Source organism: Neocloeon triangulifer, unplaced genomic scaffold, assembly GCF_031216515.1.
Source record: "Neocloeon triangulifer isolate White Clay Creek 2 clone unplaced genomic scaffold, ASM3121651v1 ptg000002l, whole genome shotgun sequence".
Taxonomy (NCBI): Eukaryota; Metazoa; Arthropoda; class Insecta; order Ephemeroptera; family Baetidae; genus Neocloeon; species Neocloeon triangulifer.
The window spans coordinates 2,142,689-2,156,978 of NW_026775545.1; the positions used below are offsets into that span (position 1 = coordinate 2,142,689).

A 14,290-nucleotide genomic window follows, 5' to 3' on the forward strand; every position below is an offset into this window, starting at 1 on the left:
CTTTGTTTTGACACGGAAAGACGTTTAGCATTGAGTGTAAATTCTGGTTGAGCGCTGGAAATGAGCTGGTCTCTCTCTGTTGTATTCGTGAGCAGGGGGAAGTGGTCGCTTATTTTTCAGGGCCCCCTTCTCTGTTCTATTCTATGCCTCTTTCAAAGTTCTGGGCTATTAAACACTTCAACTTGAAAGGTTAATTCATAAACTAGGAAGAATATCGCCAACCGAGGAGTCAAGAGACTTATCTCGGGCACTCTGGCAAATGGTAGAAATTTGCCGATCTGGCCAAAATCTTCTAAAGTGAATGAGATTAGCTGACGAGCTCCATTATCATTTGGCGAGTAAATAACAGGATTTCGCTCCCCCTTCTTTAAGATAAAGTTTTCAAGAGGAAAATCGTTCAAAGGCATAGTATTACGAAATAAGTTTGTTCTCTTTAATTAATTCCTATTTTTAAAGGGTCATGTCAAAATAATACTTGTAATTTTTATTTGAATAATTAAACAGGTTTTACCTCTAAATTTTAAGGCGATTTAATGAATGAAGTTCATTTAAATTATTATTTATATTTATACTTTTTATTCTCAACTTAATTAGTAATTTAAAAGTTGGTTCTGGAATATTTTGATTAATAATTAATAAAAAGAAGAACATTTATACTGAATCAATTTGAGGATTGAAAGTTATTATTCATCAGTTTTTCTTCATGAATTTTAAATTGTAACAAAAAATAATTTTTATACTTTTTTTGCTCTAGGTTACTTGCTTAGCGATTAACTATTTTATCGTTATATTCTTCACTCTTAAAGGTTTCTTGAGCACATAATTATCGCTTCCTGGCTCTCACTTCTTGTGCAGCACTTGGAATAAAAACAATAACAGAAGTTTGAGTCACGCTCCATGTAATTTAATTACTCGAGTTATGCAACGTGCACAGTATGCAAGCCAAACAGGTTGCGGAAAACGGCGTTGCCAGGGGCGATCAAACTGCCGTTCTTATTCCAGACACTTTTCCAACTGCTCGATTAAAGTAAATTTCTCCGTCGGAATGATAATATGCTTAGTAAGCCCGTTTTCAGCCAATAAAATCGCGATAAATCTCGCGGCTGCGACGGACTGAATTACATTCGTAGAACGGCGCGGTGAAATCGATTGTTATATAAAACACCAAACTCCATTCTTCAATATATAACAAGCTCGAATTGAGCATTACGAGAGGTAAAACAGGCGCGAGTGTGTATAAATATTTTATTCAAACGGGCCGTCATTATTTTCTCTCGGCGTGATAAAATATCGCGGCCATAAAAGTGTCGCGCGCAAGTGAAAACTCGGGCACACCTTTGCTGGCGTGAAATATCTCCATTCATTGTTGTCCCGGTGGCGACGTCATCATTCTCCGTCGGCCACATTCTCGCACATTCACCAGTTGATGCGGCAATATAAGTAATAACAAGGCTGCTGTGCCACCGAGAGAGCGGCGAAATCTCTCTTCCAGGCACTCTTTTCGGGGCCGGTGATTTCATCCACTTAGATCCGAGGCACCAAACTGGCAGCTTTTCACGCCGAATTGCGTTTCAAATCAATCAAAAGCATGACTGACTCTCGACTAAAATATCATAAGCCGGCGCGGCTGATACGATGCCAGCCATAAACTGCTCACTCTCGTCAATGGGGCCGCGAGCGAGCAAAAAATCGCGTGTTGTGCGAGAGCGGCAACCAAGTGAAATTGAGTGCCGAAAAAGTATAAAAAAAATCCTTTGCTGGAGCGCGAGGCTTTTTTTGTCTTTTGTTTCACACTGCGGTCTGGCGCGCAAAGTACTCTGGGGATTGAAATACCATTGATAAAAAAAAAAATAAACAACAGTTTCGTAAGTTAAGAATAAAAATTAAAAAAAAAAATATAAATCACAAAATTTTAACTCTTGTTCCTGAGTTTGGTCTTCTCATTTAAAGTGAAATAAAATCTTTTTTACTGCATATACAAAAGAATTTTGAAAAAAAATCTTTTCAAGTTGCATAATTACTTATTTTTTCTTTATCCATCAACTTGATTTGAGACAGAATAATAGAAACGAGATGCAGTGATCTGCAGATGATTTATTTCTCCGAATTATATTTCTTTTGCCCTCCTCAAATCAAAATGTCTCTAATGTTTTTTTTTTCACGAAAAAATGAATAATGACGATGTTTGTTATTTGGCCAATGTTTAGCATCGTTATTTTGAGACGCAAATGCTGTTTCTGTTGACTCCCTAATGATCTTACATTCAAAAGAAATGTTTATTCGCTTTTTTCTGCCATCAAGAATCTCTTTTACTAAAAATCAGCTATTGTTTGCTTATTACAAAAATTTGAAAAATTGAATCCGAATCAAAGCCAAACACAAGTGAACATCGAATAAGTTCATTATGATGCGCACATGTAAACATTTTTTTTTATAAATCTTAACATTTTGATTGCAAAATTATTTGTCAGCAAATTAAAGATTATTTGTGCTGGATATATATCTTAAATTTTACTTCTGAATTATTTCATAATGTTGTAATTCTGGTTGGTGCTACCGTTGATTTATTTTTGTTTTGGATTATTTTTTATTTTAAGAACTAATTTTGGTAAAACCATCAGAATTTTTTTCAATTTCAATTTATATTATTAGTCAAGCTGCAAATTTAATTATTTTCTGTTTAATTTGGATTTAAATAAGATTCTGGTCCTTGCCAATAAATTCCCGAACAGAGAAGTGTCTTATTGAGCTCCTATTCCAGCATCCATCGATCTGATCCACACTATACTTCCATTGAGCGCTCGGAGGTCGGTGCAGATTTACGTCAGGCAGCGATGAAACCGTCGCAAAAGCGTGGAAACCCTCCTTCCTCTCACATTTTATTACGCGCTGGCACCTCCATATCAGAGAGAGAGAAAGACTGGGAGGGCCCACAAAGGGAAACTATCAATTTTCAAAGCGGATCCGGCGGCAGTCTCTGCGTCGGCCGCTGCACACCCGATAAAACTCGTCGTTAATATTGAATGTGACAATACCAGGTAATTTTAAAACACTTTGTCATAATTTAAAGGGAAGCTGCTCGCACTCGACAAAAACTCTCTTTCGGCACGCCAAAGAATGAAAAATGAATTTAATAAGAGCCGCCGCGTCGAGTCCTTTTATTATTTTCGGGGCGGCCGTCGTGCCACTTCTAATCTTATTATGTCGCTCGGCCGACATGTTTCAAATTGAGTCGCACTTTAATACCATCGTAAGGAGATAAAAACCGCTTTTTATTTCCGCAACAAACGGCGAAAAAGGAGCTTTTCGAAATTTAGAAACACTTCTTGATGCGGTATTTTTCCACTTGCTCACTAAAACGTATAATTAGAGGGTCTCAGTCGTCATTTTTGGAGGCATTTGTGGAATGATGATTGTTTTTGTCGAGCTATCTGGCCATCGACCTGATTCGCAGAAAAGATAAAGAAGCGTCTCTCTCTCTCGCCGTCTCGGCATTAATGACTGGAATTTCTCCACCATCATTGCCATCATTTATTGCTGTGATGGCAGTCGAGATATACTATAATAATATAAAATGACTGTGAGTTATCGCGCGCAAAAAAAGAAGCTTCTCATCCTGATTTATTGTTCATTACGCCGATATTTCCCAACCATTCAAAGCAGCGAGCGTCATCCGCAGAAATGGAAAAGGGGCGCGGAAATGCTTTCGCTTCTTTTACGAGCCTTTCCAGGAATTGCTTCATTTGTATGCCTTTCTGGAGGATTGAGCAAATAAGTCAGTTGATGGTTCTGAATTTTACGTCAAAATTCCTTTAACATTCGGAAAACTCTCCGAAGAAGCGATAAACAAACGCGGAAACCTTTCCACTTTCCAGATATGACAAAGATAATAAATGTTCGTATCGTCTTTTTACTTTTGGTAAATTGTGAAATTCTCAAGAAATTAATAAAATAAAATTTAAATTATATCAGTGCTGAAAAGAAATAAAGTTCTTGGAAAAATAATATAAAATTCAACAATATTGTAAGCTAGTCTGACAATGGGCACCTAAAATAATGTCATTCAGGCCAAAATTTTGATTATACATTCCAATTTCATTACAAAACGCTTTGAATGTCTACGCAGTGAAATATTTTTTGGGGGAATAAAACTCAAAAAGTTGCTGAATAAATCTAGAAATAAATATTTTGATAGTAAATATATAAAGCAAGTTAGGGACGTGTAAAACACGTTGTTTAGCTCGTGGACCCTATTTTATGGTCGATCCAAGCTGCCTAATAAAATTTTAACCACTCCCTAATCTGTATTCATGTATTCCGGATTTCCAGATAGTCTCGCGGCAAGGGAGTGCGATTCAGCCGGTATGAAAACCACACGCACGCGGAGTCTGAATCGTATAAAATCAAAAATGCCACGACGCGCAAAAGGCAATTTCAATAAAGCAGACAAATAACGCGTGCATATCTCTCAGCCTCATTTCATTGGCAGTGCGTAAAACACAGAGATGGATTATGAAATTCCTTGTGGGTGGGTGGCGGTGGATAAATAATATTGGAACGCAGCTGCTGTAGCAGTAAATTTTTGAGTCCGTCGTTTCACAATACCAGCCCGTGGGAAAAATTATTTTGGATGCGGTGAGAAATAAAAAGCAGTGCTTTAAAATGAAAAAGAGAGATGGAGGGAGAAAGTATAAAAAAAACTACTCAATCGCGAGCAATGCTGAAGAGAAAGGCATAACGAGGCCAATAACACACTCAGCGGGTAATAAAAAATTTAAACATTGAAGGGAGATCCTCGAATTTTTCTATATTTATGAACAAGGAGATTTAATAGAATAAAAATTATATCGCGGGATTAATCCAAATGAAAAAATTTTAACCCGCTGTCCAGGAATAAATATAAATTGTCCCGCCTTCAAATTAATTCAGGATAACTTTTTCTTAACCGGCACAATCGGGATAAGCGCTATAATCACATCAGCTGGTTATTAAAAGGTAAAAAAAAATGCTCGTAAACCTTTTAAATTTTGGCAATCGACACAATTTTAAATTTAGTTTGTTAAGATTTTATTACTGTATAAAATAAAAATATTTTTTAAAAAAAGTGAATGTAAAAAAGCAAATATAGACTTGCTGTTTTTTTTTTTTTTTTTTTTTATTCCGAAACTCATGTATGTGATCACGATCAACCACCAAGCGTAAACGATTAGTAGATTTAGATTAAAATTAAACCACTGACCTTATTGAAGGTCTCAGGCTGATCTTGAGAAGGGTGACTCCATGATCCATGATGTCTGGCTTTCTGATATTGATGGGCTTTGCCTTCCTTCGGGGGCCGTCTTCAAAACATTCCCTTCGATTTCTGCAGTCTTGCCTTTGTCCCTCACAATCAGTCTACTGCATCTCCACCGACTGAAACCTAAAATTTTATTGATTTATTAAGAGTAATGTTGTCTGCATAATTTGCAAATAATGAATTTTATTTTCAGAGGAAAAAATACATATGTTGTCACCTGTGGCTTGTGAGTAAAATAAAAGTAATTTAAAAATGCTTATTAATGAGAAAAGTTTTTTACCTGAGAGAAGTGTTAATCGGCCACACTTTGGCCTCCTCCAACATGGCCTCCAAGGGTGAGAGCCGACGCCAGTGACAGACACCAAGTTGCTATAGCCAGGCAATCTGCAAGTTGGGAACGAGGGCCCTTTTAACAACGAAACGAAGGTTCTTGAAGGGTCAGCTCCTGCTGCCAATCGCCTCTCTCCCGGTTCTCACCTTTTTGGGGGCAGCTTTCCTTCCTGAGAAATTCTGGTCGATTTTGGGAACGTTTGAAGCTCGAAACCACCCGAATAAACTCCGTCTTCGGTCCTGGCCTCAGGGCCTCCAATGGTCTTGAAGGATATCGGCCCATTCGGCCCGCAAACACTTCCTGTTCCTGGAGGCAAAATGTCTTTCAATTCACAGAGAAAGCACGAGGCACGAGGCACGACGAAACACACGCAATGACTTAATCCGCGGATCCGCCCGACTGAACAATGGTACCAACAAAACAAATTTTCGTGATTAAATTGATTCTGCAGAAGGTTTGAATTATTTTGAGTTCCAGTGTCTTCAATTCTAGAAAATCCACGTCAAGGCGATTAGTCACAAGTACTGACAAGTACTAATTTAATTATCATGAGAATTTTTATCAACTAGAGTCGACTAAAATAGAGTTTATTGCAAAAACTCATTTGAAAGATAAAATGAAATCTAACTGAAAATTGAAGTTGCTGATCCAATGGAGGTGTGAACTGTGAATCTCCCATCATGAGTCTCACTCTTCAACAAAAAGTGGAGAGGCAAGTTTTGGCGTGAGTCGACCTCAATTTCAGGGGTGACTGCCGCTTTACAAACGCACGCAAATTGGCCTCGCGTTTAAATATACATAACTAGTGCCGCGGTTCCAGAGGCGCATAAACTGCTCTTGTTTACAACCAATACAAATCACGGTTCAATTGGCCGGTATTATTACTTGCTCGGCCGACGGCTCTGCCGAATCAATCATTATCCAACGTGTACAATTATACGACTGGACGTATTAATTAAAGCATGTTTTTATAACTAGGATGCTGCGCTAATGAGCCAATTTGCGGTGGGCGAGGTGAATTTTGCGACCGTGTGCTTGTTTTGCCGCCGCTTTTGTTGCGCTATTGATTTTTAATTAGCCCGCCGTCAGTCTCGCGCTGACGCAAATTAAATTTTCGACGGATACACACAAATAATTTTGATTTGTCATTGTTGATGGCACTATTCATTAGCAAAAGTTTGGAAAATTTTACAATGACGATATAATTTATATTCATGAAGAATCACAATTGAATTAGAGAAAATTATAACGTCACGAGTCCATCGGACTGGGTGAAATTTATTTTTCTTTGTGCCTATTTGTGCCATTAATGAATTGCAGGAAAATTTAAGACCCTCTCCAATTATGAATTGTTTTCAATAATTTGAAATAAAACATAATTTCCTGACTCAAATTGAAATCGCATTTATAAAAAACACATGCGCTCCTACTTGCTCGTGATGGAGGTTTTGGCTCAAAAGCTTTTGATCTTGTTTTCCAAACACTAAATTCAACAAAATAAGTCAAATTTTAATTGTAGACGCACACACATATTAAGTTTGAAATTCAATTCTTCAATCAAGAGCAAGTGTGCCAAAATTTTGCTGTTTTTTTTTTTTTCTTTTGGATTGTTCGCTTTAAAAATGGCTTAATTATTTATATTAATACAAAGATCAAAGTTATTGAGATTAAGCAGGCTTAACTCTCACCGTTTCCAAGGGGTACAGACAATTGAAAAAAATTAAATTAATTAATGTTACAACAAAAATAATGCTCAATTTGAAAAAAAAATCGTAATTTATAAATATTGTTAACTTTATTTTCAATTTTGATAATTAAAATTGAGGTATAAACGGGTTTGATTACTTGTCAGCGAATATCAATTTTGCGTGCCATAGGCATTTTTTTGTTCACATTTCCGTGCATTCGTCTGAATCAGCACGTTTTTTTTTAGCACAGTGGGACTTGAAATCCCTGACTCATTTTCCTCGCACGATGGCACGGCAAATATTTGCCATTCATTCCGCCTCTGCCAAACAAAGCAGATGTACATTTATTTGCAAATAAACCCGGCGTGCCGTTAATAAAGACCGCGCATTCGTTGTTCCCGGTTTCCGCACACAAAAACTCGCTTTGCTGCTCAAAGAGAACAAAGTGTGTTGTGCGTATACGCAAAAGTTTCTGCGCAACCGTAAATTATTCAAAGAGGGATACACATTGAATTAACCTTTTTAAGCCATAAAAGTTATTTAAAATGTAAATTCGAAGGCGCGCGGCTCTTTCTCTGGCGAGTGCATTCAGCGGCAAGGGCCAGTGCGAAAAGGCCAAGCTTGTTTTCCCGCGAATTTATAACTGATAATATTTCACCCTTTGTGCGGCAGAAAAGAACGCGGCGAGAGCATAATGAACCACAAATTCGCCTCATAACTCACAGCACGGCTTGCTATTAATGTGCTCCCCTGCGCTGCGCATCAACGATGCAACCCCCTCTAAATTCTGAAAGGTGAAAAGAAAAGTAATGTGAATAGCAATTTTAATCAACTACACAAGTATAAATTTACACCTTTTGCAAAAATTATTAAAACATAAAAACAAGATATTAGATTGATCGCCAAATTTTATTTAAAATAAAATACAAATTATTTACAAAAATTGTGATTTATTAATTTTTTAATTTTGTCAGTAGGTTCACTAAATTTAAAAATAAAATGAAATATCCTTAATATACTCCATTAAAATTGTATTTCACTATTCCAAAAACCCTAAAATAAAACTTTTAATTCAAGAACTACCAGTATTGCTTAAATTAATCGAAGGGGATTTATTTTTTCCTGCTCTGTCACTGTAAAAACCGTGAACGAATTCGCCACGCAAACGCCGGAGTTCTATAAAAGAGATTTTTGTTTACGAGCGAGTCCAAACTCTCCAAAGTTGGCAGAATTACAATATAGTTTTAAACTTTGCCTCGCGGTATATGTGTAATCTCTGCTGGGTTGTATGTTTTACTTTTTTAATATTAATGTGCTCGAGGCTTTTTTTTGTCAAAGAATTTTCCAACTTTTCACTAAATCCTTTTAGCCTCGTTATTTCGACATCCATCTCTGGACGCGGAATCGCTGTGTTTGTTGACAAAGGCCCCAATTTTTCATTTCGCGTGGGCAAAGCCGCACACGGCCGTAATTCAAAAAAGGCTAGTCCGTTTCATCCGGCGCCAAAGTAGAAGCCTTTCGGTGTAATTAAATAGCGATGCGAGAGAGTTAAAATTTGTCCCGGTAAACAAACAAATCCAACTGCAAAACCTGAGCTCGAAAGTACACACGGAAAAGCAGCGATGGTTTTGCTGCCCACCAAAGTTTGTCCGAAAAAGTAAAACAAAAAATCATTTCTGCCGGAAGCACCTCGTACTGGGAACTTTAGTTTGTGAGACAAAAGCACGCACAACATTTGAACTAGTCGTCCGTCTTTGTGAAAAAGCTGCACGGAAGGGATTAAAACGGCGTTTAATGCGACGACGGCAAACGCAGGACGCTTTGCATGAACATTTGGCGTAATAATATTACGCCAGCACAAACACACGCGGCAAAGCAAAATAAATAATAAGCCTAGCTCCAGACACAACAGAGAGAGAGACTAACGTGTACACGACGACGAATAAGCACCAACAAAAAGGATCAACTTTTGCCATTAATTTCACGTCTGCACGGATTAATTGTTTTAATAATCTAATATTTCAACACCACCGGAGAGAAATTAAGCGCAGAAAGTAAAATTCAATTTTGGCACAACGGTGACGAAATTTTCTAATTATGTAGTTAATTATACATTCTCGTCTGCATCCCAGATAAGTGGATGAGGAAAATTGAAACGGTTACGAGTGAAATCTCAACAAATTAGTAAGCAATGATAAGCACGTTAACGCTTGATAGAAACACATAATTATGTATTCAAAATAGCCGCTTTTTTAGCATTTCCTTATTTAAAAGTTTGTATAAATAGAAGAAGCGCACTGCGGCGGATGGGGTCTTTTTGATCTTGATAGTTTTAGCAAAATTCTTGCAAAAGGTGGTGTTGTTTTGTCCAACAATTCCTTTTTTTACAAATTAATTGTTTTCAACAATTGTATGTAAAAAAAATTTGACGTAAAAATTTGTACAAATTAATATCAAAAAAGAAGAGAAAATCTCAAATAAGTAAAATATTGTTGTGTATTTTAGGCCAAAATCTTTTTTTTAAATAATAGCAAATGTTTTAAAAAAAATTGCAAATATTATGTTTTAATTTCTGAATTTAGGAGAGAAATAATATCAAAATATTATAATTATAAGAATCATTGCATTGGTATAATAGGAAACATTCTATTTGATAAAAACTCAAAATAAGCCAGTCTTTTATTCGTTTATTACCTAAATTTGTTTTTTTTTTTTAGTATTTATCCAAAATAAAATCTATTTATTAATTTAATGCAACCCATCACAGAATCAAGGGTTAATTCTTTAAAATTATCTTGTTTTTAGCAAATCCCCTGCTCTTGTCAGACGGAGTTTGTATCTTGTTTTGAGTATTTGGGTCGTTTTGGAGATAAGATATTGTTGGAGTGGCTTCTGCATTTATTTCGCCTATGTATTCCAAAGCCTCCGCCCTTTTCCTCTTAACTCACTGGCTTGTCGGCGAAACTTTTTGCGGCGGCGAGTTTACTTTTCACCTGGCGCAAAAAGCTAGAGAAAAGCGAAGGGTTGAAATAATGCTTGGTCTGTGCGGTTTCGCCGAGCAGTGCGTCACATCTTTTTGCTCTGCGCCGGCAAGTGCGAAGGAGAAGAATGGTTTTCTCAAATTTGCAAGTCCTTTCGCATGCAAGGGTTACGCAAACAGCACGCGTTACAAATTCAATTGTCTCTTGCCGCCTTGCCTGCGTTTTTAATTCGTAACTCATGCATAAAATATAAATTACAAATTGAATGCCGCATGGGCCAACGCAATTGGGGAAATGGTACGAAAACAATTCAAATAAATTCCCACCGTTTTATGAATTTTGAATTGGTGCAGTTGAATTATGCAAAAGAATACGGAAGGTAATTTTTTTCTCACCCTTTTGATAAATTATAAATTTTTTTTAAAAATCAAACATATCTCTGGACATGGTTTCAATATAAAAAAACCCTCTGAGAGCATTAAAAAAAATTACAAGACAAAAAAAAGAAATTCTAACTTTTCCAAATGCTACTTTCAGTTGCTTGATTTATTAAATCTTTTTATCAAGTATAAACCAAATAAATTTTTCTTTGGTAAACACCAAGAAACAACATGGAATTATTTTAAATTTAAACCTATTACAACATATTTTTTTCTACAAAAAAATTAAATCGATCACCTTGTCCATTTGAATACCAAAATGAAGAAATTTTGTTCGTTTCAGTCATTTTCAAACCAGATATAAAATCAATTGATCAAAATGTATATTTTTAAGATTCCAAGCGAAGTAAGAAAAAAATCGAGTAATGAAAAAGTACGGATAATAAGCAGCAATATATGTTCCGCTCAACAAACTCCTTTCAATATAAATGTGCGATGAATATCGCAAAGCTTTTTGCGATACACTACTTGTGTTTGCACTGCAGCTGTGTACAGAGAAGCGCAAAAGGATGTATGCGTGCGGTGGTGGATTAGTGAGTGAAGCTCTCTTTGTGAACACACGCGCGCCGAATAAAAAGCCTGACGCACAAACAAGCTCGCATTGGCGCTGGACACGTTTCGCAACAAAGAGTGCTTGCGCTTCACACACGTTTCGCGACTGAAAATGCTTTTTTAATGTGTCACCTGATTTGTAGGCTGTGTGTAGTTTTAATCACGTCACACGGTAACCCGGCAGAGTCAAAACAAATCTGTCTGTCAATCATATTTTTCAGCTGAAACTGGGCGCTTTTCAAAATGTTTTTTATTTGGATCCTTTGTCCATTTGTAGAGAGTTAAAAGTTTATTTGAATAAGTAAAAAGGTGTGAAAACTTTCAGAAAACAAAATTATTTCCATTATTCCAATGGCTTATTCTGATTGATATTTTTGTAACGATTCAAACATTTTTGAGAAAATTATTTCTGTACAAAACAAGTGCCATTGCTGAACTTCAAAAGTTTCTGAATGGCAGCTCTTAAATTCAATCAGACTGTAGCAAGTATTTTTCTCATGTTTAAATGAACCTCAGTCATTTTTGTCAAAAACATTTTTTGAGAAATAACCACCAAATCAAATTATATTATAAAATAAAAATCATATTATATAACATTCTTTTCTAATTTCATGGAGTTTAATAAAATTGATCTCTTAATTATTTTGGATATTTTCAGATTCCAATTAAATTAACATAAATTAATAAATAATTGTAAGAAGCAGCAGTTTTTGAAGTAGGAAAATAACAACTTGACCTATTTCGCTTCAATATCAAAATTTTATTCGAGATTTCCACGCTCATTATCAAGGTAGCAACGTACGAAAGACATAATTAATTTCTAGGAATAAAACGAATAAACACCAGCCTGCATTAAAGAACGTTCATTTAAAATTTACGCGTTGGCAAAGTTGCAGCAGAGCTTGCATTTTTCGTCGGCTACGCGGCCAAATGGCCACTATCCCCTCCACTTCATCCCATTTAATTCCATGCAATAGACGGTAGGGGCGCCACCTCAGAATGGCCATCTGTCCGCGTAGCCGACGAATTTACTCTATATCATCATTAGTTCATTGATGTGTATCGCACAAGAAAATCTTAGCGCATATTATGTATTATTGAAATACGTTATAGAGAGATATTCAAAAATTTCTCAAAACGTGAGAAAGGAAAGAACGCGTTTATTTAATTGAAAGAAGCTTTTTAACCTGAAAAACAAACGAATTTACATAAAATGTTGTATTATTAGTTAAATAAAATCTGGTGAAATCATGCGTAATTTAAATAAAATAAAATATATTTGTGTCAAGCAATACTTCCATGTTGACTTTTTCATTAATTTCATGAATTATTGTGAACAATAAGATCACGTAGAAATTATTGAATAAAATTATGAATGGAGCATAACTAAAAACTTAAAATGGGCCCATAATTTTATTCAAATTTTGTATTTTTTGTTTCACTTAGCGGGTTAGCAAAAAGTTTTTTTTTTAATATTTGCAAGTAGAAGGCATTTGAGCATTAATTCAAGTTTCAAAAGCCTATTGTTTTCCAGTGTTGACATTATTTGCAACTTCAGAAATTTCGCATTGATGCAAACGAGCCTCATTTCATCCTCATCTTGCAAGAACTTTGCAATTTTAACTTTGACTAGAGGCTTATATTCTGCATCCTCATCTTCAACGCCATTGAATTTGACTTTCGCTGTACTTGCGCCGAGGAGAAGTTGCCGGTTTGATGAACACACGACGACAAAGTTCCATGCAAACCTTCCATATTGCCTGTCTATTAAAAGGCCGATAAATAAACCACGTCGACCGTAATACACTTCTTTTCACGTACAAGATCGATTAACTTGGAGCGTATTTTTCACGCGGGCGACGCAAAAATGGGGCATAAATCATCGAACGGCTGAGAGGGTGGAAAAGCAGCCGAGCAGCCAATGGAGCGGCTTAATAGAATCAACGCGCCGTTAGAGGTAATTATTTATTCGGCGGATTATTGCCCTTTTCCTCCACCGGTGATGATAAATTATTTCGGCGTCCCACTTGCGTTTTATTGTCGACTTCATTTTCGTCGTCTGCCGGAGGAGAAAGAATGAATAAATGACGCTGCAGCGACGGAACAGTTTCACTCTCTTGCGTGTGTATGTGTAAGGCTAAAAAATGACTCGGGGGGTGGAAGATTTTCAAGATTAATGATCTGGCGACGCGAGACTCGGCATCAAAGTGGTGTAACACTTTAAGCACATCAAAGTACAAGGCAAAGGGGTCTCCGAGCGCCGCCGCTTTGTCGTCCAAAGAAAGAAAGAAAGAAAAAGACTCTCTTTCTCATTGTTGTAACTGCGCTTCCGCTCCCTGCTTTTTCTTTCTCCTCGCGGGGATATAAATGGAAAATATGAGAAAGAGAATGGCGAAAATTTTATATACCAGCCCAACAAAGTTCATTTGCCGCTATTTATATTTAGCGGTTGTTTGCTTTTCGGCAGCAAGTTTTTGCAGCCGTGTTTGACTTTGAGCGCGCGTTCGCGAACTGCTCTTTGATCTATGCCGCGGCTGTTTACCCAAAACCGCCAACCGGTGCTGCTGCAGTGCACGCCAAATTTCCATTAAACGCGCCAAATTGACTTCTTTTGTCGTCATAAGTGTCCAGCCACGTGCGTGTGAATGAAAAATGACTCGTCAAAGGCACCAATTTTCATCCATCAACTGAACTCAATCAATTCAGGATCTTTGGAACTTTCAGAATGGTGTTATTAATGTTATCAATTTGTAATTTCTAAAAAATGATGAAATAATTTTTTGGTTTGTGAATAAAAAGGATTAAAATATAGGCAATAGGCTTAGCACAATTTAAGATTGGCAGCTTGAAAGGTGTAGTTAATCGTTTGAAAGCGTTCTGGAAATTTCTCAAAATTGTCTATCTACCTTGATTAAGATTAAAAATAATCTATCAAAAATTTTTTCTGTTTAATAATTTTTATTGAATATTGTTTTATTGGCTAATAATAATGAATTGTTGGT

General features: G+C 36.4%; 2 protein-coding genes across 2 annotated transcripts in view; both read right to left on the bottom strand.

Annotated features, from left to right (window-relative positions):
- Positions 1-5,816, bottom strand: part of LOC132205038 (neurotrimin-like) — a 145,941-nt gene extending 140,125 nt beyond the window's left edge. The window contains exons 1-3 of the mRNA XM_059633862.1: positions 5,774-5,816; positions 5,577-5,680; positions 5,240-5,419 (exon numbers count right to left, since the gene is read on the bottom strand). The gene's annotated coding sequence lies outside the window, so the exon portion shown is untranslated. The remainder of the gene's footprint in view (positions 1-5,239; positions 5,420-5,576; positions 5,681-5,773) is intronic.
- The window catches only part of LOC132205040 (uncharacterized), a 54,273-nt gene continuing 45,795 nt past the window's right edge, over positions 5,813-14,290 (bottom strand). Inside the window, exon 8 of the mRNA XM_059633866.1 lies at positions 5,813-5,933. The gene's annotated coding sequence lies outside the window, so the exon portion shown is untranslated. The remainder of the gene's footprint in view (positions 5,934-14,290) is intronic.